At 40.7% G+C, this 17,023-nt stretch overlaps 1 pseudogene; it reads left to right on the top strand.

The window, feature by feature from the left end:
- Nucleotides 1–2,338: 2,338 nt before the first annotated feature.
- LOC123056009 (E3 ubiquitin-protein ligase RNF14-like) lies at nt 2,339–16,002 on the top strand (annotated as a pseudogene).
- Nucleotides 16,003–17,023: the final 1,021 nt, after the last annotated feature.

Here is a 17,023-nt window from a genome sequence, read left to right as displayed (position 1 = left end):
ACGAAAAACATGTCCTTCACTAAAAAAAAAGCAAATCAAACATTTGATGACATTGTTTGTCCAACTAATTTAGAAGTGAAGCAAAGGAAAGATGATTTTTTTTTCCATTTTGTCCCGCTTACAAAAAAACACACAACAACTGCAAAATCACGCAAACCCTTTGATGACATTTCTTTTCAACCATTTTGTTTTGCACGTGAAATTCTTGCCTTTTGTATCCTTTATTCTTACTTCTTTGAACAGTTTGTTAAGAACCGTACTATAAGCGACCGTCGCGTTATATTTTTGCATCTATGTGAAGTCTTCACAATTGTTTTTGTTCCGACGGGGGAATCAAAACTAAATGTCATACTTGTATATTCTAACGACCTCTCAAAGTCACGGACTGATGCCATTACATTGCTAAAACGCAACACAACAAACTCAATAACAAAGATGGGTCGATCGAGATAGAGCTTGACATAGATGCCCTCGTCGATGAGCGACTGCATGATGGACCTGATCCGACAGGGTATCCAACAAGGGTTGGGGGCGACAAGGTAGGTGTGATGGCGACTTTCAGGATCCCGATGCGGGGAGAGGGAGTGCAGTGTGGGACGAGGAGTAGTCATGGTAGGATATTGGATAGGGTCAGCTTATCTGGCCGACGTGGCGGACAGTCCAGACTCCCCTACTCCTCCCATTCATTTGGGATAACAGTGGGGGATATCTGACAGTCAAGATTGTCCATGCCGAAATGAGGAATTCCATTGGACGGTGTTTTCAGTTCGGACAGTTTGATTCAAAATTACAGGGATGATATGGGGTTACCCATTGGAGATGCCCTATAAACTAGCATCCTCATGTAACCAAGATCACTAAAAAAGATCACTGTCGATTCTGCCTTGATGATGACACTCTTTCTTTGCGTTTGGATCTTCTAGGGGAGGAAGAGATAATGACTTCCACACATGTGACGACGATGCACACCTGTTTGGGGAAGTGACCAGTCAGTTTGAGTTTTTAGCTGCCTATTGCCTGCAATGATGATGTTGGTCTCGTGCCTATTTGACGAGTGAGGCAAGAAGACGTCGACTAGGGTGCTAACTTAGAGTAACTCTGGCAGAGTCGCGTATTCGCAATCTTCATAATGTATATAAACTTATAAAGTGTGCTTCATGATGTTTTGGAGGTTGTGGAGGCTCATACAGACAAAGAGTCGCCATAATGCGACCTTCGTATTGTTTTCTTATTTCTACCCAATTACAACAATTTAGATCAAATAATTCAACAAATATTATGACAACCCACTAATGTGAATACAACAAAATGATCCAAATTAACAAACATTCCGGATGCAACAAATAATCCGAGAAAAAATTGTTGAAGTAAAAATAAATGAGTTCTAAAAAAGTAAACACATTATCTCCCAGTTAGCCGCCGATGGTGCTCAATGAGATCCTCCTTCGGCTAATCATGGGAGGCCCGATCTTCAATCTTCTGGTACGCCTCATGGAATGCTTGAATGCGGTTTGTGTATCTACGAGACATGATAATTGTGCCAATATTTTCGTAGTCAATGGGAATTGACATATCCTTCTCACCTTCGATGTGTAGGATCACACATGTCATGAACATTCCACAGTTGCAAAACCTCACCACAGTTTCAGCTAACACTTTCGTGCACTTTATAACTCTTCAGCCATTCAAAGATACTCATCCAATTCATTTGAAAGAGTGCCATATGCAATCATATTAAGTGTCACAACTCACAACCCTCTTATGGAAAGAGGGAAAACCCAGCAAACCGGCGGCATTTCTCCGTGGCCAGAAGAACAACTCATTGGCTTCCATGTCGTTGATAAGTCCACAGAACAACAGTTCAATCATGCGGAAGTGTCACCGGAACACATAGGTAGGGAAGGTACAACCCAGCAGATAGTAGTTGCTTATGAGCTTATCATGGCCTTTGATTCTATTCCGGTGAATCATCATACACTTGTTTCTTGTTTTGTATATTTATTTGAGTTACCCGCAAAATATATTTTTTCTTGTTTCTTGTTGATATAGCAGCACAATACTAATTATCCACCACCAGATCACTTATATATAGTAGAAAAAGGAGATGAAGAGGGGTAATTCAATTCAACTCTACCTTTTCTGAACACCAATTCAACTCTACCTGATCAGATCAAATGGCTAGTAGGTTGATGGACTTGGAAACCATGCGGTGGTGCCATATTGAGTTTTATCCGGATCGTGGTGCCACATTGAGTTTTTTTCCATCACTTGGAAACCATGCAAAAATACAAGAGTTGTACTGCAGTACGCGGCGAACGTACGGGCCGATCTGATAGACTCGGGGTACGATCTTTGATTCTTGAGGTACTACCCACTCCGACCGACTCCACGGCAACTCCGAGCTCCCGCCATGGCAGCATCGTCCGGCGGTGCCTCCTCGTCGTCGTCGCGGGCAATCCTATCCCACCGCATCCCCAACCCAGGCTTCTCCACCGAAGCGTCCTCCTCCTCGCCCTCGGCGCGCGCTGATGGGAGCGACGGGGACGTGCTCAACCTGGACTCCCCGTGGGTGGCGGCGGCCGAGGCGGAATCCATACTGGAGGACGCCGCTGCTACGGAGAGAATTCACCTTCGCGCCGTGGAGGAGGATGAAGAGGGGATAAGAGTCAACCAGGAGCGACAGCAGGACGAGGTCCCGTACGCTTCTAATTTCTGATCAAACTGGTTTTTTTTCTAACAATTTTGTGATCGATCTTGACCCTAGTGATGCTAAGGTTTACGTACATGGCTTTCCCCTTTGGGCGATGGTTGCAATTTTAGTCAGTTTCTTAAGCTTATGGCCTCATACTGGTGCCATATTGAGTCCTTTTTTTTGCAAGTCTGGTAACTTAAGTATTTACAACATTGACATTGTACTTTTTTTCTTGAGGTAAAGATTAACATTGTACTATTTCAGGATGAATCATATGTTTGCTGACTTGATCTCATTGTCCATTGCAGCTAATGGCATTGGAAGCAATATATGGGGATGACCTGGTTGAATTTGGCAAAAAAGGAGGGCTCGACTGCTTCCAGGTTTAATTCTTGTGTTGGCCATAAGTTTCAGTGTAGTCTTGTTTCATCTGTTCTTGGATGTTGAAAAATGTGATTTTGATGGTTTTATTTTATTTTAATTCTAGGTGTACGTACGCTACGACTTGCATCACGGCTCTCAAGTATGCGCTAAGTTTTTTTCTGCCGATGGAGGATGCCCTCATGATGGTACAGAAGAAGATGGTGATGAACCAGAGGAATTCTCTTGCACTTTCAACCTTGACTACTTGCCTCCTTTGGTATTGACATGCTTACTTCCTCAGTGGTATCCTAGCAAAGAGCCCCCATATTTTACAATCACTGCCAAATGGATGGATGGGTCTCAAGTTTCTCAGATCTGTGAGATGCTCGATGCCATATGGGCAGAGCTCCCGGGGCAGGAAGTGGTATATCAGTGGGTTGAGTGGATCGGCAATTCGTCTTTGTCACACCTCTGGATTGATGCCAAAATAATATTAGGTCCAGACAGTCCAACACCCAAATCAGACAATCGTGCTATCTCAAGAAGTCTCCCACTGGATTATGTAATCCCTTCGATGCTCGGTTACAGTAGTTATAAGCGTCGTAAAGCTTTTCTTGAAGATCTTCATATGTGCATGATATGCCTTAATGAGAGCAATGGTAAGCCTTTACCCTTTTGAATTCATCTCTATTGAGCATTCATACCAACAGATGACTGGCTGATTTTTCCATGGTTCATGATAAACAATAAGAATCGGTGGGCCTGTTTTTCCTTTCAATTAAAGCTTCTTTTATAGGTAACTGATTTGTGTCAATAGAAGTTCGTTCCCCGATGAACTAACTTGAGCTTTCAAACAATTAGGTTCAAACTTCACAGCTGCCATGCCAGCACTTGTTCTGTGTCAAGTGCATGGAGACCTTATCACTAGTAGAAAAAGGGTCAAATATGAGATACATTAGTGCCGGTTTGCATTTGAGCCGGCACTAATGTGTCCATTAGTGCCGGTTCAAACGGCTAGGCGGGAGGAGATCTTTAGTACCGGTTCGTGCCACGAACCGGTACTAATGAGGCTGTTGCCCCACGAGCACCTTTAGTACCGGTTCGTGGCATGAACCGGTACTAGAGTTTCTTACTAAGCTGTTTTTTAGTCCCACCTCGCGAAGAGAGAGGCACTAGGAGCGGTTTAAAAGCCCTGAGTGCAGAGACGATGAAGAAGAGGCGCAATGCTCACCTTCACATTGCTTAGCTTCAAGCCTTGAGGAATAGGGTAGACTGCATGGAGCTATGTGCAGTGCAGTCTACACTATTCCGAAAGGCTTGAAGCTAATTAATGAGCATTGCGCCTCTTTTTTATTTTTAATAACTTATTACAACTCCGCACTTCTTGTGTTACGGCAAAAACTGGATGCACTCCGTGTACAAACTGGACAATACGGCAAAAACTGGATGCACTTCGTGTACAAACTAGACAATCTCTTTCGAAATATCAGGGCCGGTTTCGGACGAAAACTCATCTGTTACACCGGCACTTCATTTAGTACCGGTTCATGCCACGAACCGGTACTAAAAAGAATGGGGCCCGGCCAGCACCTTTAGTACCAGTTCGTGGCACGAACCGGTAGTAAAGAGGTTGTGGCAGGTTGTTTTTAGTCCCACCTCGCTCCCTTAGCAAGATTTTTACCACCTTAAATATGTTACTTCTCAAACTATCACAAGCACTTGGTCTTCATTGAACTCTATGTGTATAATTTGTGGTCGCAATATGAGTCTTCACCGGTTTCTAAACCGTTGAGTACTCATATTGACAATTCAAATTGTACATAAAAAGATCATTGATAATCAATGTATTTTTTATGATAATCATCTCGTGTACAAACTGGACGCACCTCGTGTACAAACTGGACAATCTCTTTCGGAGTATCAGAGTTTCGGACGAGAACTCATCTGTTACACGGGCACTTCAATGTTTTTTAAACTTATTTCAACTCCAGCCTATTTTTGCATTCAGTATGCATCATTCAAAGCGACGTCATTAATTTCCAACACGTTCTGACATCATTTGCTGTTTTTCAGTCATTTACCGATTTGTTTAGGGGCTAAATGACGGTGAAATTGAAAATCACTACAAAATGAACTCTGAAAATGTTGGAACTTGGCATGGTATCATCATTTCACCCGCATAACATGTGCAAAACAGTAGAGAGGGTCACGGCGAAAACTGGATGCACCTCGTGTACAAACTGGACAATCTCATTCGGAGTATCAGGGTTTCGGACAAGAACTCATCTGTTACACGGGCACTTCAATGTTTTTTAAACTTATTTGAACTCCAGCCTATTTTTGCGTTCAGTATGCATCATTCAAAGCGACGTCATCAATTTCCAACACGTTCTGACATTATTTGCTGTTTTTCAGTCATTTACCCATTTGTTTAGAGAGCTAAATGACGGTGAAATTGAAAATCACTACAAAATGAACTCTGAAAATGTTGGAACTTGACATGGTATCATCATTTCACCCGCATAGCATGTGCAAAAGAGTAGAGAGGGTCACGGTGAAAACTGGACGCACCTCGTGTACAAACTGGACAATCTCTTTCGGAGTATCAGGGTTTCAGACGAGAACTCATCTGTTACACGGGCACTTCAATGTTTTTTAAACTTACTTGAACTCCAGCCTATTTTTGCGTTCAGTATGCATCATTCAAAGCGACGTCATCAATTTCCAACACGTTCTGACATCATTTGCTGTTTTTCAGTCATTTACCGATTCGTTTAGAGAGCTAAATGATGGTGAAATTGAAAATCACTACAAAATGAACTCTGAAAATGTTGGAACTTGGCATGGTATCATCATTTCACCCGCATAGCATGTGCAAAAGAGTAGAGAGGGTCACGGCGAAAACTGGACGCACCTCGTGTACAAACTGGACAATCTCTTTCGGAGTATCAGGGTTTCGGACGAGAACTCATCTGTTACACGGGCACTTCAATGTTTTTTAAACTTATTTGAACTCCAGCCTATTTTTGCGTTCAGTATGCATCATTCAAAGCGACGTCATCAATTTCCAACACGTTCTGACATCATTTGCTGTTTTTCAGTCATTTACCGATTTGTTTAAAGAGCTAAATGACGGTGAAATTGAAAATCATTACAAAATGAACTCTGAAAATGTTGGAACTTGGCATGGTATCATCATTTCACCCGCATAGCATGTGCAAAAGAGTAGAGAGGGTCACGGCGAAAACTGGACGCACCTCGTGTACAAACTGGACAATCTCTTTCGGAGTATCAGGGTTTCGGACGAGAACTCATCTGTTACACGGGCACTTCAATGTTTTTTAAACTTATTTGAACTCCAGCCTATTTTTGCGTTCAATATGCATCATTCAAAGCGACGTCATCAATTTCCAACACGTTCTGACATCATTTGCTGTTTTTCAGTCATTTACCGATTTGTTTAGAGAGCTAAATGATGGTGAAATTGAAAATCACTACAAAATGAACTCTGAAAATGTTGGAACTTGGCATGGTATCATCATTTCACCCACATAGCATGTGCAAAAGAGTAGAGAAGGTAACGGCGAAAACTGGACGCACCTCGTATACAAACTGGACAATCTCTTTCGGAGTATCAGGGTTTCGGACGAGAACTCATCTGTTACACAGGCACATCAATGTTTTTTAAACTTATTTGAACTCCAGCCTATTTTTGCGTTCAATATGCATCATTCAAAGCGATGTTATCAATTTCCAACACGTTCTGACATCATTTGCTGTTTCAGTCATTTACCGATTTGTTTAGAGAGCTAAATAACGGTGAAATTGAAAATCACTACAAAATGAACTCTGAAAATGTTGGAACTTGGCATGGTATCATCATTTCACCCGCATAGCATGTGCAAAAGTGTACAGAGGGTCACGACGAAAACTGGACGCACCTCGTGTACAAACTAGACAATCTCTTACGGAGTATCAGGGTTTCGGACGAGAACTCATCTGTTACACGGGCACTTCAATGTTATTTTAAATTTATTTGAACTCCAGCCTATTTTCGCGTTCTGTATGCATCATTCAAAGCGACGTCATCAATTTCCAACACGTTCTGACATCATTTGCTGTTTTTCAGTCATTTACCGATTTGTTTAAAGAGCTAAATGACGGTGAAATTGAAAATCACTACAAAATGAACTCTGAAAATGTTGGAACTTGGCATGGTATCATCATTTCACCCGCATAGCATGTGCAAAAGAGTAGAGAGGGTCACGGCGAAAACTGGACGCACCTCGTGTACAAACTGGACAATCTCTATCGGAGTATCAGGGTTTCAGACGAGAACTCATCTGTTACACGGGCGCTTCAATGTTTTTTAAACTTATTTGAACTCCAGCCTATTTTTTGCGTTCAGTATGCATCATTCAAAGCGACGTCATCAATTTCCAACACGTTCTGACATCATTTGCTGTTTTCAGTCATTTACCGATTTGTTTAGAGAGCTAAATGACGGTGAAATTGAAAATCACTACAAAATGAACTCTGAAAATGTTGGAACTTGGCATGGTATCATCATTTCACCCGCATAGCATGTGCAAAAGAGTAGAGAGGGTCACGGCGAAAACTGGACGCACCTCGTGTACAAACTGGACAATCTCTTTCGGAGTATCAGGGTTTCGGACGAGAACTCATCTATTACACGGGCACTTCAATGTTTTTAAAACTTATTTGAACTCCAGCCTATTTTTGCGTTCAGTATGCATCATTCAAAGCGACGTCATCAATTTCCAACACGTTCTGACATCATTTGCTGTTTTTCAGTCATTTACCGATTTGTTTAGAGAGCTAAATGACGGTGAAATTGAAAATCACTACAAAATGAACTCTGAATATGTTGGAACTTGGCATGGTATCATCATTTCACCCGCATAGCATGTGCAAAAGAGTAGAGAGGGTCACGGCGAAAACTGGACGCACCTCGTGTACAAACTGGACAATCTCTATCGGAGTATCAGGGTTTCGGACGAGAACTCATCTGTTACACGGGCACTTCAATGTTTTTAAACTTATTTGAACTCCAGCCTATTTTTGCGTTCAGTATGCATCATTCAACGCGACGTCATCAATTTCCAACACGTTCTGACATCATTTGCTGTTTTTCAGTCATTTACCGATTTGTTTAGAGAGCTAAATGACGGTGAAATTGAAAATCACTACAAAATGAACTCTGAAAATGTTGGAACTTGGCATGGTATCATCATTTCACCCGCATAGCATGTGCAAAAGAGTAGAGAGGGTCACGGCGAAAACTGGACGCACCTCGTGTACAAACTGGACAATCTCTTTCGGAGTATCAGGGTTTCGGACGAGAACTCATCTGTTACACGGGCACTTCAATGTTTTTTAAACTTATTTGAATTGCAGCCTATTTTTGCGTTCAGTATGCATCATTCAAAGCAACGTCATCAATTTCCAACACGTTCTGACTTCATTTGCTGTTTTTCAGTCATTTACCGATTTGTTTAGAGAGCTAAATGACGGTGAAATTGAAAATCACTACAAAATGAACTCTGAAAATGTTGGAACTTGGCATGGTATCATCATTTCACCCGCATAGCATGTGCAAAAGAGTAGAGAGGGTCACGACGAAAACTGGACGCACCTCGTGTACAAACTGGACAATCTCTTTCGGAGTATCAGGGTTTCGGACGAGAATTCATCTGTTACACGGGCACTTCAATGTTTTTAAAACTTATTTGAACTCCAGCCTATTTTTGCGTTCAGTATGCATCATTCAAAGCGACGTCAGCAATTTCCAACACGTTCTGACATCATTTGATGTTTTTCAGTCATTTACCGATTTGTTTAGAGAGCTAAATGACGGTGAAATTGAAAATCAGTACAGAATGAACTCTGAAAATGTTGGAACTTGGCATGGTATCATCATTTCACCCGCATAGCATGTGCAAAAGAGTAGAGAGGGTCACGGCGAAAACTGGACGCACCTCGTGTACAAACTGGACAATCTCTATCGGAGTATCAGGGTTTCGGACGAGAACTCATCTGTTACACGGGCACTTCAATGTTTTTAAACTTATTTGAACTCCAGCCTATTTTTGCGTTCAGTATGCATCATTCAACGCGACGTCATCAATTTCCAACACGTTCTGACATCATTTGCTGTTTTTCAGTCATTTACCGATTTGTTTAGAGAGCCAAATGACGGTGAAATTGAAAATCACTACAAAATAAACTCTGAAAATGTTGGAACTTGGCATGGTATCATCATTTCACCCGCATAGCATGTGCAAAAGAGTAGAGAGGGTCACGGCGAAAACTGGACAATCTATTTCGGAGTATCAGGGTTTCGGACGAGAACTCATCTGTTACACGGGCACTTCAATATTTTTTAAACTTATTTGAATTACAGCCTATTTTTGCATTCAGTATGCATCATTCAAAGCGACGTCATCAATTTCCAACACGTTCTGACTTCATTTGCTGTTTTTCAGTCATTTACCAATTTGTTTAGAGAGCTAAATGACGGTGAAATTGAAAATCACTACAAAATGAACTCTGAAAATGTTGGAACTTGGCATGGTATCATCATTTCACCCGCATAGCATGTGCAAAAGAGTAGAGAGGGTCACGGTGAAAACTGGACGCACCTCGTGTACAAACTGGACAATCTCTTTCGGAGTATCAGGGTTTCAGACGAGAACTCATCTGTTACACGGGCACTTCAATGTTTTTTAAACCTATTTGAAGTCCAGCCTATTTTTGCGTTCAGTAGGCATCATTCAAAGCGACGTCATCAATTTCCAACACGTTCTGACATCATTTGCTGTTTTACAGTCATTTACCGATTCGTTTAGAAAGCTAAATGATGGTGAAATTGAAAATCACTACAAAATGAACTCTGAAAATGTTGGAACTTGGCATGGTATCATCATTTCACCCGCATAGCATGTGCAAAAGAGTAGAGAGGGTCACGGCGAAAACTGGACGCACCTCGTGTACAAACTGGACAATCTCTTTCGGAGTATCAGGGTTTCGGACGAGAACTCGTCTGTTACACGGGCACTTCAATGTTTTTTAAACTTATTTGAACTCCAGCCTATTTAAATTTCCAACACGTTCTGACATCATTTGCTGTTTTTCAGTCATTTACCGATTTGTTTAAAGAGCTAAATGACGGTGAAATTGAAAATCACTACAAAATGAACTCTGAAAATGTTGGAACTTGGCATGGTATCATCATTTCACCCGCATAGCATGTGCAAAAGAGTAGAGAGGGTCACGGCGAAAACTGGACGCACCTCGTGTACAAACTGGACAATCTCTATCGGAGTATCAGGGTTTCGGACGAGAACTCATCTGTTACACGGGCACTTCAATGTTTTTTAAACTTATTTGAACTCCAACCTATTTTTGCGTTCAGTATGCATCATTCAAAGCGACGTCATCAATTTTCAACACGTTCTGACATCATTTGTTGTTTTTCAGTCATTTACCGATTTGTTTAAAGAGCTAAATGACGGTATAATTGAAAATCACTACAAAATGAATTCTGAAAATGTTGGAACTTGGCATGGTATCATCATTTCACCCGCATAGCATGTGTAAAAGAGTAGAGAGGGTCACGGCGAAAACTGGACGCACCTCGTGTACAAACTGGACAATCTCTTTCGGAGTATCAGGGTTTCGGACGAGAACTCATTTGTTACACGGGCACTTCAATGTTTTTAAACTTATTTGAACTCCAGCCTATTTTTGCCTTCAGTATGCATCATTCAAAATGACGTCATCAATTTCCAACACGTTCTGACATCATTTGCTGTTTTTCAGTCATTTACCGATTTGTTTAGAGAGCTAAATGACGGTGAAATTGAAAATCACTACAAAATGAACTCTGAAAATGTTGGAACTTGGCATGGAATCATTAGGGTTTCGGACGAGAACTCATCTGTTACACGGGTACTTCAATGTTTTTTAAACTTATTTGAACTCCAGCCTATTTTTGTGTTCAGTATGCATCATAATAAACAGAAAATAAATAAAACAAAAAAGACAAAAACTATATAAAAAATTACTCAAAAATAAATAGTAGAAAATAATTAATGCAGAAAAGAAAAAAACTATATAATTTTTTTTATATTCACAAAGAAACTAAATACAGCAAAAAAAACTACTCAGAAATAAATAGAAGAAAATTATATAAAAAATTGTTGGGGCACTGCCCAGTGGGCCTGCCAGACCTAGGGTTTGCAAATACAGGCCCAGAAGGGCCAGCAGGCTCACATGGCAGCGCGCCGAAGTTAGGCACAAAAGCCTGCTATATAGAGAAGTTCGAAGAATCAGCCGCGGCTGGGTTTATAAACCAGTGCGACTGCCCTTCGCTCGGCGAGGTGGGACTAAACATTGTGTACCGCCGGTGGCAGCGCACAACCATTAGTACCGGTTGGTGGCTCCAACCGGTACTAATGAGTGGGCCTTTAGTACCGGTTGGAGCCACGAACCGGTACTAAAGGGGCAGCTTCCCGCCCCTTGGCCTGGCGAAAATTGGCCTTTAGTACCGGTTGGTGGCTCCAACCGGTACTAAAGGCCCCTCCTATATATATGGCACTTACGAAAAATTCAGTTTCATCGACCACCACTTCTTCTCCAACTACTTCGCGCGACATCGCCGCCGCCGCGCCCGTCGCCCATCGCGCGCCGCCCTCGCAGGCCCCGCCGCCCTCGCCGCCCGTCGTCGCCGTCACCGCCGTCGCCCCCGCCGCCCGTCGTCGCCGTCACCGCCGTCGCCCCCACCGCCGCCGCCCCGTACTACGTCGCCGTCTCGATCGCGCCGTCGCCCCCGGCCCGCCGCTCGTCGTCGCGCCGTCCCCGTCGCATCGCCGTCTCGCGGCGCCGCCCGCCGCTCGTACACACACACACATACACACACACACACACACAGACACAGACACACACACACATATTGTTTTTACTTATTTTCTGTTTTCTGTTGTTTAGATTAATGTTAGATAAATTACGTAGATAAGAATGTTAGAATGTTAATGTTAGATGAATTATATGGAAAAGAAGTTAAATATTAATGTCAATTTTAGATGAATTAGCTAGATATTAATTAGGTATATATATGAGATTTGAACTAGTTGAATTAATATAACTAGTTTATTTTTAGTATGAAAATTAATAGAACAAGTTTATTTTTAGTAAGAAAATTTAGGTATATGAGATTATTTGAACTAGTTGAATTAATATAACTAGTTTATTTTTAGTAAATGCTTAGTTGAACTAGTTGAATTAGTAGAACTAGTTTATTTTTAGTAAGAAAATTTAGGTATATGAGATTTGATGATCTAATTAAAATATTACTATATATAGCTACTTTATATATTTTAGTAAGAAAATTAATAGAACTAGTTTATTTTTAGTAAGAAAATTTAGATATCTGAGATTTGATGATCTAATTAAAATATTACTATATAGAACTAGCTATTTTATTTTAGTAAGAAAATTAATAGAACAAGTTTATTTTTATTAAATGCTTAGTTGAATTAATAGAACTAGTTGAACCAATAGAAGTAGTTGAATTAGTTGAATTAATAGAACTAGTAAGTGTTTAATGTTTCACCTATATGAACATAGGAAATGTCGTCTGACGACGAAAAAGATTTCATTAAGTGCGAATACTGTGAAGACCAGCGCGGCCTGTGCGACAGAAATTTCCTTGTTGATGATAGGCGCTTCAACATCAAGCTGGATGAGACCTTCGAAGTGGATACAGTAAGTCACAACGACAAGTCTTTTTTCGTAATTAAGCATGACTTATATATGCTTCATTTACTTCAACTTATAATTTTAAATTTTCACTATTCTACTAGCGCATCCCCTGCCATGCAAGAATTTTTGTCTTGGATAAGATAGGTTTCAGTGCTATGGAAACTATGGAGGTAAAGGGAGTTTACCTGAAGACCGAGCATGGTTATACTTTCAACGTCAAATTATACAATGCAGACACGTACACCTATTTTGAATGCAAAACTTGGCAAGCACTATGCAAGGCTTATGCATTTGAGCCTGATATGGTTATCACCTTTGATATTCGTCCGGAAGATGATATTGAAGGTAATAGAGACATCTGGGTCGATGTGTAGACGCCTCCAGTTCTACCATTATGTGAGTTTCTCAACCATATTTATGTCTTTGATATTGTTTATTCAAAAATAGTTGACAACTAATTTCTATTGACAGCTTATTTCCATTCAAGCAAACATGTCCGACGCTTGGTAGACAGGACCTACTACTATCCCGAAGCTGAACTAAACTGCGAGGAGATAAGTCATTATGTTTCATGGCTTGAGGATCTTCATACTGTTAAGACAAATTTTCTTCCTGCACTTAGAAATGTTAGTACTCAAAACGTGCGACCAATAGTGATCGTATTGAACTACGGTCACATCTATTTACGAAAGATGGTAAGATTTTTACTATTTGTCCTCAGTGCATCTTTTGCATACATTATTTTTTTGCTAAACTTTTATTGCTAAGTATATTAATTACTATACGATGTTCTTCAACATGGACTCCCGATGACAGTTGTGCCTCAGTGGATCGAGACTAAAGGTCACATGTCAATGGTTAGCTTACGGCCAAGATATCCTACATTGCACATGAGTGCATTCAGGATTTCTAAAAGCGGTGCATGCTTAATAGTGAAAGATTGGAGCAAAATTGTTAACGATCCCAGCAGAGAAGTACTAGGGGGCAGCAATGAGAAGCGCAGCCCACGATTAGGAGACAGGTTCATCTGCATGCTCCAGTATGATGAATCAGGAGAGCTATACATGTTCTATGCTATTTTACCTGAGAGATGGAGAGCAGCAGGAGTGATTTAGCAACTTCATGCTCTTAGTACTTTTGCCCTCTCATGTCTGTGTTCTTCATCCTGAACTTAATCTCAAAGGGTGATTTGCTTTTGTGGTGTTATGAACGCTTATAATATGATGACCATGTTGAACTCGATGATATCTTTGCTTCTGGTACAAGTGAATGTTTTTTCTTTAAGCTAGTGTTGGTGCTGATTAGATAGCGGTAATGACTATGATGATTAAACAGTGATAATGACGACTATGATGATTTTTAGCTAGCTAATTTACTGTTGTTGATGATATGATGCAAGAGTTTTTATATTAATATGATGATGATGATGAGTTATTATATCATTTATAAAAGAAACCGCAGATTAGTTTCAGTCGAAACTAATCTGTGGTACTTTCACCTAATGATTTAACAACTAAAATAATCACTAAATTAAATTGAAAACACAAAATTAAAGGAAAAATAAAAAATAATACCAAAACACACCCAAACACACCAACTGGTACTAATGTCCTGCACGCACCCGGGCCTGACTCGTGCCACGTGGTGGCACTTTAGCGCCGGTTCGTGATGAACCGGTACTAAAGGGGGGGGCTTTAGTCTCCACTCTTTAGTGCCGGTTGCAGAACCGGCACTAAAGGCCCTTACGAACCGGCGCTAAAGCCCGGTTCTGCACTAGTGTATGCAGGTTGCATGTGAAGGAAGGTACTATGTTCCGATTGGTGTGCCCCGACACCAAGTGCAACGCTTCTATTCCACCATATCTGCTAAAGAATATTCATAGCGAAGAAGAATTTGAACGTTGGGATAGGCTTGTTCTTGAGAAAGCATTGGGTTCAATGTCAGACGTGGCTTACTGTCCAAGGTGTTCGATTGCTTGCTTGGCAGACGAGGACAAAAACGCACAATGTCCAAAATGTTCCTTTAGCTTCTGTTCACTTTGCAAGGATCCACGCCATCCAGGGAAACAATGTTTAACTCTAGAACAAAAGCTCCAGCGCCGTCAGGTAAAAATGCAACTAAAATCTCTTCTATTTTTGCATTGGTTGGGGATGCTGAGACTCTAGCGTCTTAAACATGCATTTATTGTTATACTAAGCAATTAATACACAATCATCCTAGTATATAACCTGTTACCAGCAGAAAACCACATTGTGGTTAGTTGGTAAAACCTTCAAAGATAAAATATACCCCCTCTGTAAACTAATATAAGACTGTTTAGATATATTAGTTTATAGAGGGAGTACATTTGATGTGCTGTTACAGAGTTACATAATTGACTGTTGCAGCATAATAATTCAGTCTTCAATTCAATGTTTGCAGGCATCAGGTAAGTTAGCTGTGAGGGAGATGGTGCAGGAAATGTTGATGATAAAGACGTTGTACAATGATGCTAGGGCATGTCCACATTGTCGGATGACCATTAGCAAAACTGAAGGGTGCAACTTAATGTATTGCGTGAACTGTGGCACGTCATTTTGCTACCGTTGTGGCAAGGCCATGGGTGAAGGCTTTTCTGATCATTTCAGGTAGGCCATCCTAAACAATCAAGAGTCCCTTTCACCTGGAGAAAGGGGGAGACATCCAAGATCTCAGGCTCGGTATGTTTATGCATGTACGATTTGACAGACTAGCGCACAAATCGGTTTATGCAGGAAATGTGGGTTGTATGCGCCTAGAGAAGAATCGGATACAAAGGATTTGCAGAAGCAACTGGAGAAGTTAGAAACCGGGAATCATAGGGTTCAGAGGCAACCGGTAGGTAGTACCGTAAAATGCCCGAAATGCCGCCAGAAAATTTTCGAGGTACAAGAAGCTATGTTATCATTGAATCTGCAACATGGCATGAATGTAGTAGCATGATGGTTCGTTACCACGAGGATTGTGGCCAATTTAACGAGCACTAGCTTGCCTCTCCTATGTGTGCAGGATAATGCTGAATATATCTTCTGCGGGGCGTGCCAAGCCAGCTATTGTACCCTGTGCAAAAAGCGGGTGGAGTTTACAAGGCAACATGGGGCAGGGGGCACTGGGGGTCACCGGAGTGCATGGGGATAACTTTCTAGTGCCGGATCTGTGCCCCCGTTGCCGCAGCTTTGAGATTTGTAACTTTTTTGCGGAACAGTCAAGATGTTGTGTTATGTGTTGTAAATTGAAGATCGGTGGTATAACTAGGTAAAAACCAGAGTATAAGACATACATCTATGATAGTGTCAGAGAGGTATACATATATTTAAAGAAATATTTGAGATAACCTGCAACCATTATTTGGATGAGTACTACTGCTATGAATCACTTTGTGTACAAACTAAGGTTGCTCCACAAACGAGATGCCATACAATTGCTTGTTTTTTTTTGAAAAGGGGATGCACACAGCCAATATAATTGCTTGTATAATTGAGTATGAGTTAAACAAAGAGATGTCTTAGCGATTTTTTCCATTAAAAAGAGTACCAATAAAAGGGGATGTCATGTTTTGTACTAGCAATTTCCCCTTGAGCTACCAACTCACGTGCCGAGCCCACATTAGTACCATCATCATCAGGAGTTAAACACTGCCTACTGATGCATCAAAATGTAAAAATGTGCAAACTGCCTCTCTATAATAAAATGTAAAAAAACTGTAAACTGTCTACTCAGTGCTATCTACAAATTCATATAACGGGCTTTCAGAAATATATGATTTATACGGTGAGCATATTATCAATTCTTACATACATATTATCACATCTATACTATAATTATCCAAACTTTTTTCTTGTAAATGAATTATCATTCCTTTTTTTACAATACACAATATGCACAAACCTCACATCAATGAACTTTTGTTTTGTTTTAGACTTTTCTATACTTTAATTCCCCAAGTTATTTTTCTTCTAAGAGGATTGTCATTCACTTGTACTTTATGATTTACTTGTTCAAGACTATGGTAACACTTTCATAAATTACATTTGTTTTTTTGAAGATCAAATACTAGCTACTCAAATACCTAAAGACAAATGGGTCGGTTATGTTTCACATGAGTTTCGGTTAGTAGTATACCATGCAGTCTTCGAATACTTTGCAGCTGTAGTTTTATTTTAAATG

Source organism: Triticum aestivum, chromosome 2D (assembly GCF_018294505.1).
Source record: "Triticum aestivum cultivar Chinese Spring chromosome 2D, IWGSC CS RefSeq v2.1, whole genome shotgun sequence".
Lineage (NCBI taxonomy): Eukaryota > Viridiplantae > Streptophyta > Magnoliopsida > Poales > Poaceae > Triticum > Triticum aestivum.
This window is presented reverse-complemented; position numbering and strand designations above follow the sequence as displayed.